The sequence below is a fragment of the Suncus etruscus genome, chromosome 3, assembly GCF_024139225.1.
Source record: "Suncus etruscus isolate mSunEtr1 chromosome 3, mSunEtr1.pri.cur, whole genome shotgun sequence".
NCBI classification, from domain to species: domain Eukaryota; kingdom Metazoa; phylum Chordata; class Mammalia; order Eulipotyphla; family Soricidae; genus Suncus; species Suncus etruscus.
In genome coordinates this window covers 951,395-975,265 of record NC_064850.1, presented here as the reverse complement: position 1 = coordinate 975,265, position 23,871 = coordinate 951,395, and the positions used below count along the sequence as shown (strand labels likewise).

Sequence of the window (23,871 nt, the reverse complement as noted above, 5' to 3'; positions counted from 1 at the left end):
CCCCTTAGTTAGACAACAAGTGATGAAAAATAAATGCTCCTGCATGCAGAGCCAACAGCTGGACGTAATAGTAAAGATATTTGGAATCTGCAAAGGGCATCATCTGAAGAAATAAAGGCTTCCCGAGTCTATGTACATCTTGATGCTATTTTAATAGCGTCTGCTGTGCACTGCCATATACCAAGACACCTGCCAGGCTCTTTCTTTCTCCCACTGGGCAGATAAGAGGCGTGAACAGTGAAAAATGCACACGTGATCAGGCCATGCTTGGAAGGGAGCGGGCAAAAGCAGGCCTGGTTGACATATGGAAAAGTGCTCACTGTCACTCATGATCATGGAAATAAAAATCAAAATGAGATATTAACTTATCAAAGTCTCGAAACATCCAGTGATGGGGGAGATTGTGGCAAAAAAAGGAACCCCCCCCCCCGTTCATTGTTGGTGAGAATGTCATCTGGTTCAGCCTTTATAAAAAGCATATGGTGATCTATGGACAAAGTAAGACGAAATAAAACCATATGACCCAGCTATGCCATTTCTTGCAATTATCTCTAAGACACAAAAAACTTAATTCAAAAGGGTACATATCTACCTGTGTCAATCATCACACTTGGAACAATCGCCAGGATATGGAAATAGCCCAAATGCCCAAATGCAGATTAAATGACTGGAAAAGTCAGTCTCCTCTTCTCTCCTCTCCTCTCCCATCCCTCTCTCCTTCTTTTCTTCCCCCTCTCTCCCTCACAAACTACTCTGAAGCCAGAAAGAATGAAAAGCGTCCTGCTGTGAATGGAACTAGAGAATATCATACTGAGTGAAGTTAAAGAAAGGGGTAAAGAATTATTTCTCTGGGATGTGGCACGTAAAGGGCCAAAAGGTAGCAGAAACAAAAGAGAGTCAACAGGCTGAAATCCACACAACTGAGTTGGAAAGAGAGTCTTACTGGGGTTCCCAGGGGAGGGAGGTAAATACATTGGTGATAGGTGTGATGCTGGATTTATATGCATGGGAAACCATTGCTAACGGTATTATATAAATCACAGAAATCCAATCAATTGTCAAAGAAAGGAATCAAATGTAGCATAGAGAAGGAATGAATGAATGAATGAATGAATAAATAAATAAATAAATAAATAAATAAATAAATAAATAACAGGCCTGGTTCAGTCTGGCTCCAAAGGGCCTACTCGTCATTAGACAGCAGAGATTATGTTGAAATTCAGGTGTCTCTTGGCCTACAATACTAAAGATATATTTTTGAGAAATGTTTGCCACCAGAAAATGCTTTCATCAAAAAGAATATCCTACAGGAGACAGCAGCATCAAGGAGGAGAGAGCAGGTCCCAGGTACGTTTTGGAAACGTTTTGGAAACTGGATCTGCACTGGCCTGACCTCCTGAGGCAGCGCCCATGTGGACAGAAACTGGAACCAGGGCCCCTCACGGGTGCCACATGGTGCTGGCTTTGCGTGAGCCCCTTGCCAGAGGACCCTGCTGTCCCTCACGTTCAACCACCGTGACCAAGGTGGACTTTGTCCTACAGATAAGTAAGAGGCACCAGTGCCAGGAGAGGCCCAGGCGAGGCCCAGCGGCTAATGAAGCCCCATAAGGTCCCACCTGCTGGAAGGCCGCATCCACAAACGAAGACTTGCCCTGGGAACAAAGGAACGAATGTGACGGGGAGGACAGAAAGGCCCATCCGTAAGCCAGCGATGGCCTGAACCTGCTTTCCTCTCTCAGCTCTCCTCATCACTCTCCCTCTCATCCATAGCGGGATGGGACTCGCCTGCCCAAATGAACTTTATCTAGAAAGCCCAGGGACACCGAGGAAATGCTGTCAGGGATCATAAAATAAAGTGGGCTTTGATTTCTAACCAGCAAACTAATTGTGGTGGCACAGCACAGGTGTGTGGCGGCTTTCTAAATGTTGCTTTGTTGAGAAAACCCCCTGGACTTCAAATGGGCATTCTCTGTGCCCCTTTCCGATTAGAGATGATCCTTATTCCCAGGTACCAGGTAAGATCCGCTGAATACAGGAAAAAGTAAATTCATTCACTAACACATTGCGTGGAGGTCCTGGAGCAAATGGGAACAGAGCTGGGGCTAAGGACACGAAGGGGCCTCTTGTTTCTCTGCACAGGCTCTCAGATGGGCAAAATCAACAAGGAGACAATGCAAAGCAACAAGGTTAGTGAAAGTTAACTGCGAAGCACAAAGATCAAAAACTAAGAGCAGTTAAGTCTTAATGGGAAGGGAGGCGGGGTTTCCCTGTGTTGGGACCACACCCAGCCATAACCTATTATTCCCGGCTCTGCACTCAGAGCAAAACACTGAGAATCTGTGTTGAGCAGGGATCCACTCCTTCTCCAAGCTCAGCAGATTTCCAGAGAATTGTACTTCCCAGCACTAGCATCCAGCTGCCTGGCAGCAATTGCTCTGGCTGCTCCAGGGTGAAAGGGAGACCAGGTGCTGGCTCTGCCTCCAGACCGACAGGGGACTTCACACAGATGCCTAACTTCTCAGAACCTCCAGCTCCTTTCCATGAAGCGGAAAAATCATGCAGGTTCTGGTGCACACTTAGGAGGGTGCTGAGAAACAAAAGCTGGGCTTGAGAGCTCAAAAAAGGTCCCCACGGGGGAGGTGGCAGCCTGTGAGCAGCACACCTACACTGTTCCCTAGACAGCACTCTGCTCTTTCCAGCACTCAATTCCTACTGGCATTTTTGGTTTGCTGGCTGCTTTTGGTTTAGTGTGGTTTGCTTTGGTTTTCAGTGATAGGGTCACATTCAGTGGTGCTCAGAGCTTACTCCAAGCATTACGATCAGAAGTCACTCCTGGTGGGGCTCTGGAGACCACATGGGATGCCAGAGATTGAACCTAGGCCTGCCAATGTGCCAGGCAAGTGCCCTACCAGCTTGATACATCACTCCAGTACCTAGTTGCTACTTTTAACCAAATTATACAAGAAAAAAAGGTGCCAAGCAATCCCCATCTATCTAGAAAGCAAAGCAACTGTTGAGGAGAACGGTAACAGTTCTCTACCACTTAGTCCTTTGGTGCTTTGAAGTCTTTATCTTCCCTTTTTCATTTCAAATGGGCACTGCCACCAGATCACAGAAGACAGCAGCTTATCCTGGGTAGTCTTTGATTTTCCAGCACTGCTGGAGGGCCAACATTGGGGCATTTCCCTCTGAATTCTAGGTCTTAACATGTCAGAAATAGGGATGGCTATTTAATACTAACTCTTAAAACACCAAAAATTGCTTGATTTTGCCTTTGGCTCCAGCAGCCCAAAATATCTCTAAGTATATGATATTTTATCAGGGCCTTGTGTTATATAATCTAGTTTCTAACTAGATTATGTCCTAGGTGAACATTATTTTTAAGTATTACATGACAGAAATTAATATATAAAAGAATAAAAATATCTCATAGAGGACAAAGGTACATCAAGAAATGACTATGATATAGTGCAATATTTATACAATTCAAGGACAATTAAGTAAGGTTTTCATTAATTCTTATTTTTAAAGTAGTTCCATTTGAACTGCACACTTCTTTCAATAATTTGCCAATTACAATTTTGAAAAACATTCAAGCAGTGTTGACAGGATGTGGTGAAAGGGAACCTTCAATCACTTCCCGGTGGCAGTGCTATCTGATTCTGTCTCTATAAAAAAAAAAATAATAATGTGAATATTCCTCAAAAATGGAAGAACTCTAAAACCAATGATTCTACTTCTTGGCATCTACCCACTAATACAAAAACATTAATTCAAAATAATATATGCACATCTGTTTTATGGTAGTACTTAATACAAAAGCCAGGATATGGAACAAATATCCAACAACAGATACAAGGACAAGAAGTTGTGGTATACACTCCACTCCTAGGATATACTCTGGGAACACAAAAACAAAATATAAAAAATGCCCTTTGCACACTTATGTTCACTGCAACTCTATTTACAATAGCCAGAACCTGGAAGCTACCCAGAGGCCCGACAACGAGTGGCTAAAAAATCTGTGGAACATGTACAAATGGTTTACTATGCAGCCATCAGGATAAATGAAGTCATGAAATTTTCCTGTGTATGAATAGACATGGAAATTATTATGCTGAGTGAAATAAGTCAGAGGGAGAGTGATAGGCACAGAATAGTCTCACTCATATATGGGATTTAAGAAAAAATAAAAGTATTGTAATAATGCACAGAGACAAAAGAGATGAGGGCTGGAATATGAAGCTCACCACAAAGGGATGAAGTTAGAGTAATAACTACACTGACAACTATCATGGCAATGATGACAATGGTAGCGAATGAGAGAAGTACAATACCTGTCTCAAACAGAGCAGGGGATGGGCGAGGAGGGAGATAGGGGTGGAGGGGTGGGGTATCGTTGGTGGGAAGATTACTGATAAAGGGGTATTCTTTTTGACTGAAACCCAACTATAAACATGTTTGTAATCATGGTGCTTAAAGATATTATAAAAAATAAATCAAATAAAACAATCAAAAATACTATAATACTTTAATATCTGAAATATTTCTAAATGGCAATAAAATATTAAAGAATAAAACACTAAGTATTTAAAAATAAATTCTTAAAGAACTACTTTTAGGTTATTTTAGGGGCCATAAAAGAAGTCGTGGTATATATACCTGATGAAATAACCGTGTAACAATGGGACAATAGGAACAGATGAAATCACACAGCTTGCTGCAACTTGGATGGAACTGGAGGGTTTCATAGTAGTAAACAATGTAAGAGGGAGAAGAACATACACTAGATGATCTCGTTCATTTGTGGTATAATGCAGACCAAACAAGGGGACAGATAAGAGTATAGATAATCAAGCGGTGTGGGGAGGGATGGAAGAGAAGAATAAGGTGGGCTAGGACTGACACAGTGACACAGGATAAGGTTGCATATCACGAGAAATTTGGTGGTGGCAGGTGCATTGATAATATAAATGCTAAACACTACAGTAACCATGTTACTTAAATTATAGTAAGTTTTTTAACAGATTAGGCCTTTATATTCCTTTCTCATCACTTCAATTTGCTTACTCAAGCATCACTTTGCCTAGATTCAGGTAATCAGGTGCATCAACTGTAAAAAAATTCTAATTGAATAACTAATGCTTTGGGCATACCACTTATTTCTTTCTTTTAAATCTACTGGTACATATTTCTACCCTCATTTGATCTCTAAAATGTAACAAAAGAGCAGTTTAAAGTAATACTTGGGGCATCATCTCACATGTGTTACATATAGATATTTCAAATAAAAATCCTCATGGAACAATGTATGTTTATTGGCCCAATATTGGGGGAAATTTGGGAAAAGTTTGAGAGTAACTGGCATGAAATATCTTCTTATCCTAACTAATTATAACTGTTCCTTACTGTTGAGATAATTATTTTCCATTTCTTTTCCTTCTTTTAAATTTCACAGCATAAATTACTACTACTAAAAAAGAATCACATTAATGCACACTTGGCTGATATATATTTACTTAACACTTTTATAATAAGCATAGGAAATTTTTTCTGCATCCTAGTGAAAAAGACATGCCAAAAGCAAACAAATTCAGCATTTGAATGTTACATGGTTATACCCTGAAAAAATGACTTCTTAAAGAGATTAGAGAAAAAGGGAAAATTTAAAAATATAGATAACTGACATCAGATATAATAATATTTTCAAACTAATCCTTAATAAAATATAGAAGCTTTATTAAAATAATCATTGCATAATTAGGGAATATTTATTATTGTGTAATAATAAAACAAATATTTTATAATATATTTTAATATAAATGTTAATGTGCTACAAAAACATAGTCATATATACATATGATGCTACACGGATTCAACCTCAACGCTTTTTAAAAGATGATTTTCTATTTTTAGAATACCTATACATAAGCTAAAAATTCAAGTTTATTTCAAAATATGGAAGCAGTCTCTAAATCTGCTGTTTTGAAGTATAGGTAAACTGTGTCAATAACAGAAAGGGTTTCTTAGTTTCTCCATAGCAATTCGTTTTTGTAATCATCAGTCCTTCAGTGTTACAGAAGCATTCTTTAAAAGATAATTTTTTTTTTGGGTGTTTGGTTTTTGGGCCACACCCAGCGGTGCTCAGGGGATACTCCTGGCTGTCTGCTCAGAAATAGCTCCTGGCAGGCACAGGGGACCATATGGGACACCGGGATTCGAACCAACCAAAACGCCACTGTGCTATCACTCTGGGCTAAAAGATAATGTTGTTTAGAGCTTTAACCACCAGCTACCATAGAAAAAAAGAGCCTCATATTCACCATAAAAATATATTAACATGGGGCTGGAGAGATAGCACAGCGGCTATCTTAATTAACTGCTCAATTACCAAAAGTAATGGTTATTAGGAAGCTATCAATAGTCCTGTTATATAATTTAACAGAGGGGTTTTTGTTTTTGTTTTTTTATAAAAAATGTAAAGTGTCTTTCTTCCCTCAAATCTTCCAATTTATAAATTCCAAACTACAGTTTCTTTGAGGGAAGGTGGGAGGGGTTTTCACAAGCAGTACTTAAGAACTCTTGGTTCTAGGCTCAGGAATGACCCTTGGGGATGGGAGATGAACCCTAGATTTGGAGTTGGAACCTGTACGAGTCACCAGCGAAGCAATAGCCTTACCCTCAAACTCTCTCTCAGCACTACAAAAAGATTCTTGAAAAAGATGTCCAGCCTCATTCAGCACTATTTCTCCTCGGATCTAGCCTGTTCACTGTGCAGATCTGCATTCCTCAAAGGGGGAGCCAGGAGCCACATGGGACTACTGAAAGTTTAATTAAGAGCAAATACAATTTAGAATTCCATTTTCACAGTAGCCAGTCTTAGTACGCTACAGTCACGTGAGCTACTACACTGGGAGGACACAGAACCTCTCCGGTGACACAGCACGTTCCACTGGACCATACCAGGAAAACAAGTAAATGGAATTCAAAGGCACCTTGATAGGAGGATTTTCTTTCCTTTTTTTTTTTTTCCTTATATAAATTAACCCATTAATTTTAGGCGAACAAGGTTTCAGTGGGAGAGCTACTAGTCTTTCGATTCCTTCAGTCTTCTGATGGCAGATTTGACTGTAACAACAGAAGTGGTATTGTAAATGCAAGCCACCTTCAATGGTTTTCATACAGGAACCTCAGTGCCTGATGCCCACAGCCCAACTTCATCTTGGTCTTGATGCAGAAGGAGCACGTAGACTTGGAGAGCTGGCTGATTTCCATCTTCATCACCATCTTCTGGAGGGAGGCGCCATAATGTGTCCCATATTTACCCTCAATCCCCACCTTCGTGCACTTAGCCATCTTCCCTGAAGCCAGTGCAGAACACAGAAAACAACAGGAGGATTCTGAATCAGAGCCGACCATAATCTCCACAGGCCTTCTAATCTGGACAACTCCTGCATTGGGTTTCTGAAAGAGCTCCTCAGAGCATTAATAGGGACAAGACTTTCACAACTCACCCTCTGTACCTAAGAAGTATTTTCTATCTGGCAATTAAGAAAATGCCCCACTGCCATGAAGGGAAAGGAAAAATGCTGGCATCAAAAAATAGAGTTTGCATGAGGAGGCCAAAGCTCACTTTGGAATGCCAATATCAAGTTATTGGCAGAGCAAATTTGACTTAACAAAATTCATTTCATGGAACCTGGGAGAGAGCCCAAGGGATAAGGCACGTGTCTAGAGGTGTAAGGACTCGCGTTTGACCCCAGTACCATGCAACACTGCCCAATGGAGTTCCTAGAGCACAGCCAGGTCCTAGCACCAAACTCAAGCACTGAGCTTTCAGGGTGTGGAACCTCTTAAGCCCAGCAATGCTGGGAATGGCGCATATTCAAAAAAATAATTCACTTTATGACCAACTTAAAACGCCAAGCTGAAAAGGCAATCTGCTTGAGTTCTTTATCTACATAAGCTTAAAATTTTTTACGAGCCGAGAATAAAGCAGTATTTTCCTCTCACAACCATTTTAAGGTAAATAAATACACTTATGCTAAAAATTGGGAAGAAGGGCCAGGGGATGACTCCGGGTGAAAGGGGGCCTTGCAAATGTGAGGTTGTATGTTTGGTTGCTGGCTTCACTCACGTATACTGAGCATGGTCCCAACATCTCAACTATTTGGGACTCCCAAGCATGGCCGGAGAGGCTGCAGTCCTGGGACATCCAGCCAGGCATGTGTGAGCACACAACTGATGTGCAAGCACTAAGGCCCAGGGTGTGAGCCCCGGTGAGTATGTGTGCATGCCACAATGAAGGCATGTGGTCCCTGAAGAGCACTCTGGCCAGAGGGTGTGCATGCAGCACCATCAATGGTGCACAGCCTCCAAGAAGCTTCACAGCTAAGAGTACACGAGCACTACAATCACGTATGTGTGAGCCCTAGATATGTTTGTAACAGGAAGAGGTGGACAGAAGGAAAAAGGGTAGAAGAGTAAGAAAGAAGGAGGTTTACTATGACCTATCCTACGCAATGTTACAAAAATCCTGGTCAAATCAAGAACAACAAAAAAAATTAGTGCTGGAGACCAGAGCTATCATACTACAAGCAGGGCACTTGCCTTGCATGTAGCTGACCCTGGATTTGATGCCTGGCATCCCCTATGGTTTCCTGAGCACCAGCAGGTGTGCCCCTAAAACAAAAATAATTAGCATAAAAATGTATCAATTATTATAAAGGAAAGCAATTAAAGACTGCTGTTATAGAAAACCACATAAAAACTAATATTAATGGTGAAGGAAGTTGTACATTATATACTGAAATTCAAGCAAGAACAGCTTTGCAACTATGTAAAAAAAAAACCAAAAACCCTAGTATTATTAAAACAAGTATTAGTAGGGACAAAATCCTCCAAACACTGCATAAAAGAGATATTCCAGAAATATACCCTTGATTATGTAAAGAAAGTAATGGAAAATGGAAAAGAAATTGGATTATTCAGTCAATTGTGTGAGCTAGCTACCATGAAAGAAAAAAGAGTTACAGATGCTTCCTGCATTCCACTGCAAAATTAATCCTAAATGCTCAAAAGATAAATGTGAATAATCATAATAAAACGAAGGAAGAAAACAAACTTTGATTATCAATCCATGAATTGGAAATGCTTAAATATGAAAGCAATGAAATAATTACAAAAAGATTCCTGCATTTAAAAATAATCTGACACTTCTACAATCAAAAATTATAAAATTTCATATCCAAAGAAACAATAAAAATCAACACTGTAATAAAAAATGCAGTATTTTTATTAGGTGTGCTTTTATGAGTTAGGGGAAAATATGCATACCCATAGATACATAACAGAGAAATAGTGAAGCAATATAGCTATCTACTTCAGAAAAAATAAGTTAAATAATATTTAATATATTATAAAAACATTAAAAATATCTCATCAGCAACTGAAAATGCAAATAAAAAGATTATATTATTTGCCAATAAAATTACCAACTGGTAAAACAACACAGTATCCTAACACGCTACCAATGAGCATGTTAATTAGCACTGTCTGTTAAGTAAATTAGCAATGTGTATCAACATTCCATAAAAGCTCATGTTCTTTGAGGGATCTGTTCTCCACAGATTTAAAATTCCAGCCAAGTTTTATGTACAAAGATATTTATACTGCCATTTATAATAGCAAACTGAAACTATAAATCATCTAACTGTCTGATGACAGTGGATTAAGTAGATCACATAATTCTAGAGGGCAAAGTTAGGTGTACCAGTAATTTTTTGCTGTCTAATTTTGCTTTGGGGTTGTTGTTTTGGTTTTGGGTTTTTTTTTTTTTTCTTTTCTCTAGGCCAAACACAGTAGTTCTCTGGGGTTACTCCTGGCTGTGTCCTCAGGAACCACTCACTACTGGTGGTGTTGGGAAACCATAGGAGATAATGAGGATCAGGTTTGGACACATGCAAGGCAAACATCCTACTCACTGTACCATTGCTCTAGCCCCATTAATTTTTTATTTTTAATTTTGGGCACCATTGTATGCAGTGTTATTGTTTTACACATGAATTATTCATACAGTATTTATTCATACATTAGTTATTCCAGCAGCACACTCTCCACCTAGGTGCCTACTTCCCTCCACCACAGTCCTATAGACCTTCACCCACCCTCTCCGCCCACCATAGTAAGCTTATTACTGAACATAAGTTCTCAGTTTTTGTTGCCTTTGGGCACTTGATATTCCCCTATTCTGTTTCCTCAAATCTAGCATGTGAGAGGGCTTGCTCTGTATCTATACCTCTCTTTCTGACTCACTTTACCAAGCATGATACTCTCCAGATCCATGATTGTATTTCTTTCTTACAGTTCAGTAGTATATCATTGTGTACATATGTATACACATGCACATATGTGTATACATATGTGTATATAGTTTCTTTTTACAGTTAGCTGATCTTAGACACTGGAGTTGTCACCAGTTTGGGGCTACTGTGAATAGTGCTCCAATGGACACAGGACTGCAAATGTCTTTTCTAGTCTGAGGTTTGGAAACCTTGGAGTAGATGCCCAGGAGTTGAACTGCTGGGTTATATGGAGGCTCAATTTCTTTTCTTTTCTCTTTTCTTTTCTTTTCTTTTCTTTTCTTTTTTTTTCTTTTCTTTCTTTCTTTCTTTTCTGCTGGGTTATATGGAAGCTCAATTTCTTTTCTTTTCTTTCTTTCTCTTCTTCCTCCCTCCCTTCCTTCCTTCCTTCCTTTTGAGAATGTCTATATGTTGTTTTCCAAATGGTTGGACTAATTGACATTCCCACCAGCAGTGAATGGGGTCCCTTTCTCCCGTAACCATGCCAACACTGACAGTTTTTGTTCTTTGTCATGTTGTACCACTACCAAAACACAACAAAAAGAAATTATAAAAAGTAAAGAATACACTATACATATGATATGACCTTGAATGTGCTTAAAATATTTTAATTTCATGCAAGAAATTGAAATACTTCAACATGTAAGCTGATTTAGAATTAAGTCATTTAGTTCTTATTTATCTTCCAAATGTCAAATTAGTGACAATTTTTAGTCAAGTCAACATTTTAAAAGTCTTGAGCATTTGCAGATATGACCTAAAACCCAAAAAATATAAAGGAAAGAAGGAAGTATCCAGAACTAGGCCTAAAAATTCTTGAACATCTGCAGTATGGCACAGTCATAAAGTACATGTCTTGTATGTACAGGCTCAAGATTAAACCCCTGATATGACGGGGGTGGGGGGATATGTACTTGCTTCTAATAATCACAATATTTGCTCAACTTAAGTCTAAAACAAAAAGCAGAAATAAATCAGCCTCAGAGTGTGAAGGAGACTTAAATGGGTGTGCCAAAAAGGTTGCATGTGTCTAGTTACTGAAAGACTGCTTCCACAAACACCATTTTACATTCATTACCCAAAGCTAACTTGGCTTCTGTAGATCAACTCTACTAATAGTTATTTCATTACCTGGTTCTCAGCTTTGGTCCAAGTAATAATGTAACTTATTAAATGCCTGCTTACTGTTCTATGACTACGATATATATGAACTTATTGAATCTTATTATTTTCTGGTTTTTAGGCCATGCCAAGCGGTGCTGGAGGTGGCTCCCAATGGTGCTCATGGGACCATTTCATGCTCGGGATCAAATCTAGGTATCAAATTCAGACCTCCTAAATGTAAAACATTCACTTAGCTGTCGAGCTCTCTCCTGTCCCAGCTGAGAAAGGACTGTCAAAATTCTTGCACAATAAATGCGGGACTGTGGTGCTGCTTAGCAATCCGTCCTTCATCACAGAGCTGACAAGTAGCAGTGCTGGGATGAAAATCCACACCTTCTAACTTAAACCGTAGATGAACAGCACCCCGTCCCAGTGGCTGTGATTTTAGAAGCCAATGCAACACATTTAGCAAGTCCAGTCCCATGAGAAACACACACAGAATCCAGAGTGTGGCTCTAAAATGGTTTGTGTGCATTCATAAAGGGGCAGCAAAGATGGAGCCTGGGACCAGCTTAGCATGGGGCAAAGATAAACAAGTGTCTTTTAAAAATGGAGTTTAAGGAAGAGAAAACCTTAGAGTCATGCATTGGCTGGGGCATATGAATTCGCCAGTGGGCAGAAGAGTATCAGGAGGAAGCAAAAGGAACAGATCATGCGCAGACTGAGAGTTCCCTTCAGCAGCTCCCAGAGTTTTCCCCAAGATGCACCCCAGGAAACTGAAGATTATGTGTTGGTGTGGGCTGGCAGCACCCAATTACTCCACCTCATGGTTCGCTTTTTCTTCCTAAGCTCCAGCTGTAATGACAACTTAGCATCTTACCATCTGAAGAAGACAACTTAGCAACTGCAGAGCAGAAGCACGTAATCTCCCTGGGACTTCAGTTTTATCCGGAAAGTCCTGTAGATTTCTTGGGATCTAGAGTTGAAAGAACTCTGGGCATCACTTGATCCGACCTCTTCACTGTCTCCAGAAAAGTCAACCTGTGAGATGTAGCCATCCAGCCAACCAAGCAGCCAGTCAGCCCACCAGAAATGGCAGGCCCCCTGGGAGGCCAACCCAAAGTGTGTCTTGGTTTGCAGTCTTCCTTGCCCCAAGTTAAACTGGCTGTTTTACCTGTCTGCCTGGTGTTTGCATGGAGTCTCTTCAAGCAGCACAACTAAGTCTGCTCTCTTTTCTACTTGACAGCCTTTCAAATATTTAGATTTGAAGCAATAAAAGGCTGCAAGATATTTTCCAAATGCACTGAACCCTTTAAATATATGTGAACAGATATTTAAACATTCTTATTCAAGTAAAGTACCTACTCCCAAAACACATCAATAAATAATCCACTGCTTAATATGTGCCAGATGTAGGCTGGGCTGACAAATGTACTTAAAAATAACAATCAAAAATGTTCAAAACAGGCTTTAAAAACTAGATACCAGGGTAATAGAAAATAAAATCAATTGCAAGATTATACTGGATCAATCAACACACATGGTTGTTCATTAAAATATATTTCATTGTTAAACTCTGTTTACATGCATTTCTTAACTTTGACTAGAAGAGGGGAATGGTTTCCTTCAGGCTGGTGTTCTGGCAGTTAGAACGAGATCTAAACACTAACCTCCAGACACACTTTTTGCCAGGGACATATCCTCATAATATTTCCTCCTTAAACCTGAAGTTCTGCTTTTGAGGAGAATGAACACTTTCCTTTATTTATCTTTTCACCTGCCTTGAGAGAAAAGGAGTGGCAAGCATAATTAGAGAAGGCTAAGTTCTTAAAAGCTTCTTTTTGACAATACTGGTAATGCCAATCTTGTAGTGTCTAAAAAAATTGATCAATTCATCATGTCCAGGGATTCTATGTCAATACATAAATAAGATAGTCCTGAGCCACCACAAAAAAAATTAGAGAGCTGTTAAGTCTTCTCATCAGCACCAAAAATAAGTAAGATCATCCTTACCTGCCAGGAAAAACACTCAATTTTCTTTAAAATAATAAAAGCTGAAACTGGGATATAAGGTGCCTTTCATATATGATCCATTAGGTTCAATTGCAAGCACTGCCAAAATAACAACTTTCGAAGTAAAACCAAGGAGCAGAGAGATAGTATAGCAGGAAAGGTGCGTGCCAGGCATGCAGCCACCTGGACTCAACACCCGACACCAGGTATGTCCACTAGGAATGATCGCTAAGTGCAGAGCTAGGAGTACTGCCAAGTGGGATCCAAAAATGCTGAGTGCAAAGCCCTGAGCATTGCCAAGTGGGACCCCACCACCACCAAAATATTATCCCAGAAAATCTGAGCTCTTAAAAAGACCAAAAGAGAAATACAGGAAGCACAGTATAGTAAAGAGACCTCCACCACCATATTCACAGATTCTGCAATGGCAACGGTGATATGATCTGGAAAGCAAGTGAAGCAACACAACTCCGCAAAGTCTGGTCAAAAGTCAATCTAGCAGCATGACAAAAGGATTCTTCACAAATGAACTTTTACTGCTCTTTTCCCCTTTTTTATTTGAGGCACCAAGATTAACAGTGCTGTCAATTGCAGAACTTTGTGCACACAGCATTCCAACACCACACCCTCCACAGAAGTGTCACCCCATTTAACCAACCCAATCCAACACACACACACACACACACACACACACACACACACACACACACACACACACTCTCTCTCTCTCTCAGCCCTGCCCATACCATGTGGCAGTCCTCAAGTGATGCACTTTTTTTAAGTAAAAGATGGTGCCCAATCACCCAGGAAGCTGTGACTATTGGTCTCAGAGAGAAATATTCAGTGATGAGACATATCCTTAGCATCTCCTCTTACTGTACTGTCTTCCTGCACCCCCAGGTTTCTCATGGTTCCCCCATTCTTTCTTCTTACACACACCAATCCCCTTTTTTACACATACACAACTCCTGACACTCTCCCTCACCACCACCCCTAAACACACACACATTGGCTCATACACAGCTGCTCTTCATCGAGCAAAATTCCCTCGGCAAGTTGTGGGAATAGGAGGACAAAGAGTGAGGCATCACACACGAGGTAGGCACCAGAACTAAGAAAAGCACCTGTGTGTGAAGAGAACTTTATTCATCAGGAGAGAGTCTTGCAACCTTCCCTCACATCTCCAGGAGAAATGGCTTCAAGCTCAATCTAACAGAACAGAACCCACATTCTCTGGCACTGGATGTCGTGGTTCTTATTCCCAGAATGTTACAGTCTGGTTAAAGATTTTTATTTACATCACAGAAGAACCCAAATACACTAAGGCTGGAAATCAAGACAAAGCCTTAAGCCCTGACTTGAAGGTAAAAGGTACTTGAGCAAAGACAAGCCAACTCTCCCCACTGCCAGGGCTTCTGATTGCTGCACAAGAATCATCGGAAGCTCTCACTCTCAACAGCGAAGAAGTTCCCATCCTGACAGAGCCCCTGCCGGCTTCCTCCTACGTTCATGGTGTGCCCACTTCTCACAGCCTGTGCCTCCCTCCGTAACACCCCTTCTGCCAGACTCCCATCATCAAAGTCGGAAAATCCTTCCTAGGTACTATGTGTAGTGGTAGTTGGGGGCGGGGGCTGAGAATCAAACATGTGTTACAGAAGTCTGAGATCAAGATAAACAGAAGCGAGAAATGGCTGCAGGTGGGGGTTTCCAGGCAGAGTGCTGACTGCTCTACCTGCAGAATCTCCACCGGGCTGTGCTTCTTCTGAGGAACTGAGCACCGGAAGGGAGCCCTGTCCTACCCTTCTCTGTCTTTCCTGAACTCTGGAAGCTCTCCTCAGAGCCCTGGGAAGCTAACTCCAAAGAAACTACATTCGGGAGCTACCCAGCGAGCCAGTGAGTGAGTGAGAAATGGCTGCAGGTGGGGGTTTCCAGGCAGAGTGCTGACTGCTCTACCTGCAGAATCTCCACTGGGCTGTGCTTCTTCTGAGGAACTGAGCACCGAAAGGGAGCCCTGTCCTACCCTTCTCTGTCTTTCCTGAACTCTGGAAGCTCTCCTCAGAGCCCTGGGAAGCTAACACCAAAGAAACTACATTCGGGAGCTACCCAGCGAGCCAGTGAGTGAGTGAGAAATGGCTGCAGGTGGGGGTTTCCAGGCAGAGTGCTGACTGCTCTACCTGCAGAATCTCCACCGGGCTGTGCTTCTTCTGAGGAACTGAGCACCGGAAGGGAGCCCTGTCCTACTCTTCTCTGTCTTTCCTGAACTCTGGAAGCTCTCCTCAGAGCCCTGGGAAGCTAACTCCAAAGAAACTACATTCGGGAGCTACCCAGCGAGCCAGTGAGTGAGTGAGAAATGGCTGCAGGTGGGGGTTTCCAGGCAGAGTGCTGACTGCTCTACCTGCAGAATCTCCACTGGGCTGTGCTTCTTCTGAGGAACTGAGCACCGAAAGGGAGCCCTGTCCTACCCTTCTCTGTCTTTCCTGAACTCTGGAAGCTCTCCTCAGAGCCCTGGGAAGCTAACACCAAAGAAACTACATTCGGAGCTACCCAGCGAGCCAGTGAGTGAGTGAGAAATGGCTGCAGGTGGGGGGTTTCCAGGCAGAGTGCTGACTGCTCTACCTGCAGAATCTCCACCGGGCTGTGCTTCTTCTGAGGAACTGAGCACCGGAAGGGAGCCCTGTCCTACTCTTCTCTGTCTTTCCTGAACTCTGGAAGCTCTCCTCAGAGCCCTGGGAAGCTAACACCAAAGAAACTACATTCGGGAGCTACCCAGCGAGCCACTGAGTGAGTGAGAAATGGCTGCAGGTGGGGGTTTCCAGGCAGAGTGCTGACTGCTCTACCTGCAGAATCTCCACCGGGCTGTGCTTCTTCTGAGGAACTGAGCACCAGAAGGGAGCCCTGTCCTACCCTTCTCTGTCTTTCCTGAACTCTGGAAGCTCTCCTCAGAGCCCTGGGAAGCGAACCCCAAAGAAACTACATTTGGAAGCTACCCAGCGAACCAGAAACTGAGCACCTGAAGGGAGCCCTGTCCTACTCTTCTCTGTCTTTCCTGAACTCTGGAAGCTCTCCTCAGAGCGCTGGGAAGCGAACCCCGAAGAAACTACATTTGGGAGCTACACAGCGAGCCAGTGAGTGAGTAAGAAATGGCTGGATGTGGGGGTCTCCAGGCAGAGTGCTGATTGCTCTACCTGCAGAGTCTCCACCCGGCTGTGCTTCTTCTGAGGAAACTGAGCACCGGAAGCGAGCCCTGTCCTACCCTTCTCTGTCTTTCCTGAACTCTGGAAGCTCTCCTCAGAGTCCTGGGAAGCGAACCCCAAAGAAACTACATTCGGAAGCTACCCAGTGAGCCAGTGACTCTCCTCAGAGTCCTGGGAAGTGAACCCCAAAAATACAGCATTCTGAAGCTGCCCAGCGAGCGAGTGAAAACTACGCCTGACCAGTGGGGCCTGACTGTGAAAAACTGTGAGTGCTGCCTGTGTGTGTCTCTCTGCTATCCTGTTGCGTAAACCTCCTTAGAGTGGGCTGAAAAGAGGCTCCAGAAGGCACTTAGCTCCACTTCGCTACGCGGCCGTGCACTCTTTCTAAGGAAAGAACTCCATTGCAACAAGAAGGAAAAATCACACTAAGAACGGCGCTATATCACAGAAGCAAACATTTCTCTCTGGACTGTCTTCTCTGTTGCATGCTCAGGCCTAAGATTTGACCCAGTGTGAGGCTTCATCCACGGAGGACTCCCCTCCCTTAGAGGCAAGTCAGCCCATCCAGAAAGGGAGGAGCCAGAGGAGTGTGCTGCCTACATCATATAGACAATGAATACCACCACAACACGTAGAAAAACCCACAATACAAGTGTGACAATGGGGGAAACAACGCAGGCCAGCATCAGACATAGAGAATGAAGATGACAATTCTGAGGACCAGATAATGACTGAACAACTAATCAACCTCTCAGATAAGGACTTTAGACTAGCAATATGGAAGGTGCTCAACAGACTCCAAGAAACCATGGATCGAGTTGAACAGAACACTAATAAGAACCAAGAAAATATGAAGGCAGAAATGACAAAACTCCAAACTGAAATAACATGTCAACTAACAGGACTGAAAAAGTCAGTAAACGAAGTGAATGACAAAATGGATAAGCTCTGGGACAGGGTATCAGAAGCTGAGAATAGACTTGGTGCTGTGGAAGATGAGATACATAACAATTCCATACAGCAGGAGAGATTGGACAAAAAACTTAAAGCAAATGAGCAGACAATGGAAAAATTAGTCAAAGAATGGGAACAGACGAAAATAGAAGTCTATGATAAGATCAACAGAAACAACTTAAGAATCATTGGAGTCCCAGAGACCCAGGAAGAAAATTTCCAGGAAGAATCAACGGTCAAGAACATCATTAAAGAGAAACTTCCAGAGCTAAAGAATATATGTGATCAAATCCTGCATGCCCGAAGAGTACCAACCAAAAGAGACCCCAGAAAAACCACCCCAAGACACATCCTAGTCACAATGACAAATCCCACAGATAGAGACAGAATTCTGAAAACAGCAAGATCAAAAGGGGAAATCATGTTCAAGCAAGCTTCCCTGAGATTTACAGCAGACCTGTCACCAGAAACACTCAATGCCAGAAAGCAGTGGTGGGATATTGTGACAAGACTGAATGAAATGAATGCTTCACCCAGAATACTATACCCAGCAAAACTCACTTTCCGGTTTGATGGAAGAATACATGGTTTCACAGACAAAAAAACAGCTCAGAAACTTCACAGACACAAAACCAGTCTTAAGAGAAAAACTGAAAGACCTAATCTAAGACAAGACTACCCAAAAGACACACCAAATTTTGAAATAAAGATGGCGTTAAATCCCAGGACAATTCTTTCTCTCAACGTCAATGGACTAAATGCACCAGTTAAGAGACACAGAGTGGCTAAATGGATCAAAAAACTCAATCCAACCTTCTGCTGCCTACAAGAAACGCACCTGAATAGTCAGAACAAACATAGACTCAAAATAAAAGGCTGGAGAAAAATCATCCAAGCAAACAACACCCATAAAAAAGCTGGAGTGGCCATACTAATATCAGATAATGCAAACTTTATACTCAGGAAGGTTGTAAGGGACAAAGACGGACATTTTATATTAATCAAGGGGTACGTAGAGCAGGAAGAATTCACTCTCCTAAACATATATGCACCGAATGAGGGGCCAGCAAAATATTTAATACAACTGTTGACAAATCTGAAAAATAATATCAACAACAACACAATAATTGTGGGGGACCTTAACACGGCTTTGTCAACACTGGACAGGTCAACCAGACTGAAACCCAACAAGAATATACTAGACCTGAGGAGAGAAATGGAAGAAAGAGGCCTAGTGGATATATATAGGACACTCCATCCCCAGAAACCTGGATACACATTCTTCTCCAATGTACATGGGACATTCTCCAGGATAGACTACATGCTGGCACATAAAACATACCTCCATAAGATCAAGAGGATAGAAATTTTGCAGACTACCTTCGCTGACCACAAGGCTCTGAAATTATTTGTGAACTCCAAAGGCACTCAGAAGAAACACTTTAACACCTGGAAGTTAAACAGCCTCATGCTCAATAACCAATGGGTCCGAGATGAAATCAAGGAGGAAATAAAAAGGTTCCTGGAAACAAATGACAATAAAGACACAAACTCTCAGAACTTATGGGACACAGCAAAAGCAGTACTGAGAGGAAAATTTATAGCTTTGCAAGCACACATCAGGAAGGAAGAAGGAGCTTACCTGAGTAGCTTAATGACACAGCTAATAGAACTAGAAAATGCTCAACAAAAGGACCCAAGAATAGGAAGACAGAAGGAAATAACAAAGCTGAGAGCAGAAATCAACGAAGTGGAAACTCAAAAAAACAATCCGAAAGATCAACGAAAGCAGAAGTTGGTTCTTTGAAAAAATAAACAAGATTGATAGACCACTGGCAAACCTAACAAAGAAAGAGAGAGAGAGAAACTTGATAACTCGTATCAGGAATGAAAAAGGAGAGATCACTACTGATATGACAGAGATTCAAAGGGTAATCAGAAACTACTTTGAAAAACTCTACGCCACTAAAAATGAGAACCTGGAAGAAATGGATAAATTCTTGGACTCTTATAATCTTCCACGGTTGAAGGAAGAGGATGTAGCATATCTAAACACCCCCATCACCATTGATGAAATTAAAACAGTAATCAAATGTCTGCCGAAAAACAAAAGCCCAGGTCCAGATGGATTCACTAATGAATTCTATCAAACTTTCCAAGAGGAACTACTGCCAATCTTGGCAAGACTCTTTCATGAAATTGAACAAACAGAAACACTTCCAAATAGCTTTTATGAAGCCAACATCACCTTGATACCTAAACCAGACAGAGACGCTACCAAAAAAGAAAATTACAGACCAATATCACTGATGAATGCAGATGCAAAGATCCTCAACAAAATCCTGGCAAATAGGATTCAATGCCTCGTTAAGAAGATCATCCACTACGATCAAGTAGGTTTCATCCCAGGAATGCAAGGCTGGTTTAACATCCGTAAATCTATCAACATAATACACAACATTAATAACAAGAAAAATAAAACCACATGATCATATCAATAGATGCAGAGAAAGCATTTGATAAGGTCCAACACCCATTCTTGATCAAAACTCTCAGCAAGATGGGAATGGAGGGAACCTTTCTCAATATAGTGAAGGCCATCTACCACAAGCCAGTGGCAAATATTATCCTCAATGGAGAAAAACTGAAAGCCTTCCCTCTAAATTCTGGCACAAGACAAGGCTGTCCTCTCTCACCACTCCTATTCAACATAGCACTGGAAGTACTTGCTATAGCGATTAGGCAAGAAAAGGATATCAAGGGAATCCAGATAGGAAAGGAAGAAGTCAAGCTCTCACTGTTTGCAGATGACATGATACTCTACTTAGAAAACCCTAAAGACTCTATCAAAAAGCTTCTAGAAACAATAGACTCATATAGCAAGGTGGCAGGCTACAAAATTAACACACAAAAATCAATGGCCTTTCTATATACCAATAGTAATAAGGATGAAATGGACATTAAGAAAACAACCCCATTCACAATAGTGCCACACAAACTCAAATATCTTGGAATCAACTTGACTAAATATGTGAAGGACCTATACAAAGAAAACTATAAAACTCTGCTCCAAGAAATAAGAGAGGACACACGGAAATGGAAACGCATACCCTGCTCATGGATTGGCAGGATTAACATCATCAAAATGTCAATACTCCCCAAGGCATTATACAGATTTAATGCCATCCCTCTAAAGATACCCATGACATTCTTCAAAGAAGTGGATCAGACACTTTTGAAATTCATTTGGAACAATAAACACCCTCGAATAGCTAAAGCAATCATTGGGAAAAAAAATATGGGAGGAATTACTTTTCCCAACTTTAAACTGTACTACAAAGCAACAGTTATCAAAACAGCATGGTATTGGAATAAGGATAGGTCCTCAGATCAGTGGAATAGGCTTGAATACTCAGAAAATGTTTCCCAGAGATACAACCATCTAATTTTTGATAAAGGAGCAGGAATCCTAAATGGAGCAGGGAAAGCCTCTTCAACAAGTGGTGTTGGCACAATTGGATAGCCACTTGCAAAAAATTAAACTTAGACCCCCAGCTAACATCATGTACAAAGGTAAAATCCAAATGGATTAAAGACCTCGATATCAGCCCCAAAACCATAAGATATATAGAACAGCACATAGGCAAAACACTCCAGGACATTACAGGCATCTTCAAGGAGGAAACTGCACTCTCCAAGCAAGTGAAAGCAGAGATTAACAGATGGGAATATATTAAGCTGAGAAGCTTCTGCACCTCAAAGGAAATAGTGCCCAGGATACAAGAGCCCCCCACTGAGTGGGAGAAACTATTCACCCAATACCCATCAGATAAGGGGCTAATCTCCAAAATATACAAGGCACTGACAGAACTTTACAAGAAAAAAACATCTAACCCCATCAAAAAATGGGGAGAAGAAATGAACAGACACTTTGACAAAGAAGAAATACACATGGCCAAAAGACACATGAAAAAATGTTCCACATCACTAATCATCAGGGAGATGCAAATCAAAACAACGATGAGATACCACCTCACACCCCAGAGAATGGCACACATCACAAAGAATGAGAATCAACAGTGTTGGCGGGGATGTGGAGAGAAAGGAACTCTTATCCACTGCTGGTGGGAATGCAGTCTAGTTCAACCTTTATGGAAAGCGATATGGAGATTCCTCCAAAAACTGGAAATCGAGCTCCCATACGATCCAGCTATACCACTCCTAGGAATATACCCTAGGAACACAAAAATACAATACAAAAACCCCTTCCTTACACCTATATTCATTGCAGCTCTATTTACCATAGCAAGACTCTGGAAACAACCAAGATGCCCTTCAACAGACGAATGGCTAAAGAAACTGTGGTACATATACACAATGGAATATTATGCAGCTGTCAGGAGAGATGAAGTCATGAAATTTTCCTATACATGGATGTACATGGAATCTACTATGCTGAGTGAAATAAGTCAGAGAGAGAGAGAAAAACGCAGAATGGTCTCACTCATCTATGGGTTTTAAGAAAAATGAAAGACACCCTTGTAATAATAATTTTCAGACACAAAAGAGAAAAGAGCTGGAAGTTCCAGCTCACCTCAGGAAGCTCACCACAAAGAGTGATGAGTTTAGTTAGAGAAATAACTACATTTTGAACTGTCCTAATATTGAGAATGTATGAGGGAAATGTAGAGCCTGTTTAGGGTACAGGCGGGGGTTGGGTGGGGAGGAGGGAGATTTGGGACTTGGGTGATGGGAATGTTGCACTGGTGATGGGTGGTGTTCCTTTTATGACTGAAACCCAAACACAATCATGTATGTAATCAAGGTGTTTAAATAAAAAAAAATTATGCATTAAAAAAAAAAAACAAATAATCAGGTGACGGTATTAAAATTTAACCTTCCAGAAAAAAAAAAAAAAGATAAACAGAAGCACTAAAGGGCCTCTCCATTAGGGGCCATGGGAAAAAGAATATCCAGGTAAAAAACAAACAAACAAACAAAAACACACGTTTAGGGCTGGCAGCTCCAGAGAACAGGGCCAGGCAGCATCCAGAAGTGTCCCCGGAAAGGAGAGGGCAAGCAGGACAGAGTGTGTCAAGGTCCTTTGATGTGGAGAAAATTCTTGCCATCATCGCCCACACATGCAAGTGCATCTGCACATCAGTCTTAACAAGATGGTGGTGATCACTTTCCACTGCTCACAGATCTCTCTCCAGTAACTTTGTGAATGTAGATTGGAATGGAGGAAAGATGAAAAATAAGAGGTGACCAACCTATTGAGAGCAAGAAAAGCTATGTGTGGGGGACATTCAAAAACAGCAGTCCATTTAAGGAGGGCGCAGTCTGGCAGGTGCCTGTCAGGATGTGGTATCAAGTGCATTGATGGAGGGGAAAAAGGTCAAAACTAAATACCCAAGCCAAAGTCAGTGACAATAGACCCAAACTAAAACAATTTCAACTTCAAATGGGCCAGGGGGCTAAGGGTGGAGGTATAGGATCCAACTTTGGTAGAGAAAAGTCAACACTAGTGATGGGAATGGTCCTAATTCACTGTCACTATGCTTGGAATCCAGTTGTAATTTACAATGCTCTCAATAAAAAAAATTTAAGTCAATGTTTTAATAATTTCATTAAAATAATTTGATTAAAATGATTTTATTTAATTGGGGCTGGAGAGATAGCATGGAGGTAAGGCGTTTGCCTTTCATGCAGAAGGTCATCAGTTCGAATCCGGTTTCCCATATGGTCCCCTGTGCCTGCCAAGAGCAATTTCTGAGCATGGAGCCAGGAGTTTCCCCTGCTGGGCGTGACCCAAAAACCACCAAAAAAAAAAAAAAGCAAAACAAAATGATTTTATTTAAAATGACAGTAGTATATTTTCCAGATTCCAGTGTCAAAGATTACAGTTCAAAGAAAAAGATTCATAATAAGAAAAATACTGTGCACATTTCACTGTCTTTTTTTTTTTTTGTTTTTTGGTTTTTGGGTCACACCCGGCAGGACTCAGGGGTTACTCTATGGTCAGGAATCGGTCCTGGCAAGCTTAGGGGGACCCTATGGGATGCTGGGATTCTAACCACCATCCTTCTGCACCTAAGACAAACTCCTTACCGCTGTGCTATCTCTCCGGCCCCAGTCTTTTTTTCCTTTGTGTCAAGGGAAAAGACATTTCTTGTAGTAATTTTTGGGAGATAAATTAGTAACATGACTTATTTTGCCATTACTGTCACCTTCAGACAAATTTT

General features: G+C 41.4%; 1 protein-coding gene and 1 pseudogene across 1 annotated transcript in view; both read right to left on the bottom strand.

The window, feature by feature from the left end:
* Nucleotides 1-23,871, bottom strand: part of PELI2 (pellino E3 ubiquitin protein ligase family member 2) — a 199,643-nt gene that overhangs the window by 132,621 nt on the left and 43,151 nt on the right. The gene's annotated exons all lie outside the window — the stretch shown is intronic.
* LOC126004115 (60S ribosomal protein L37a-like) lies at nucleotides 7,088-7,356 on the bottom strand (annotated as a pseudogene).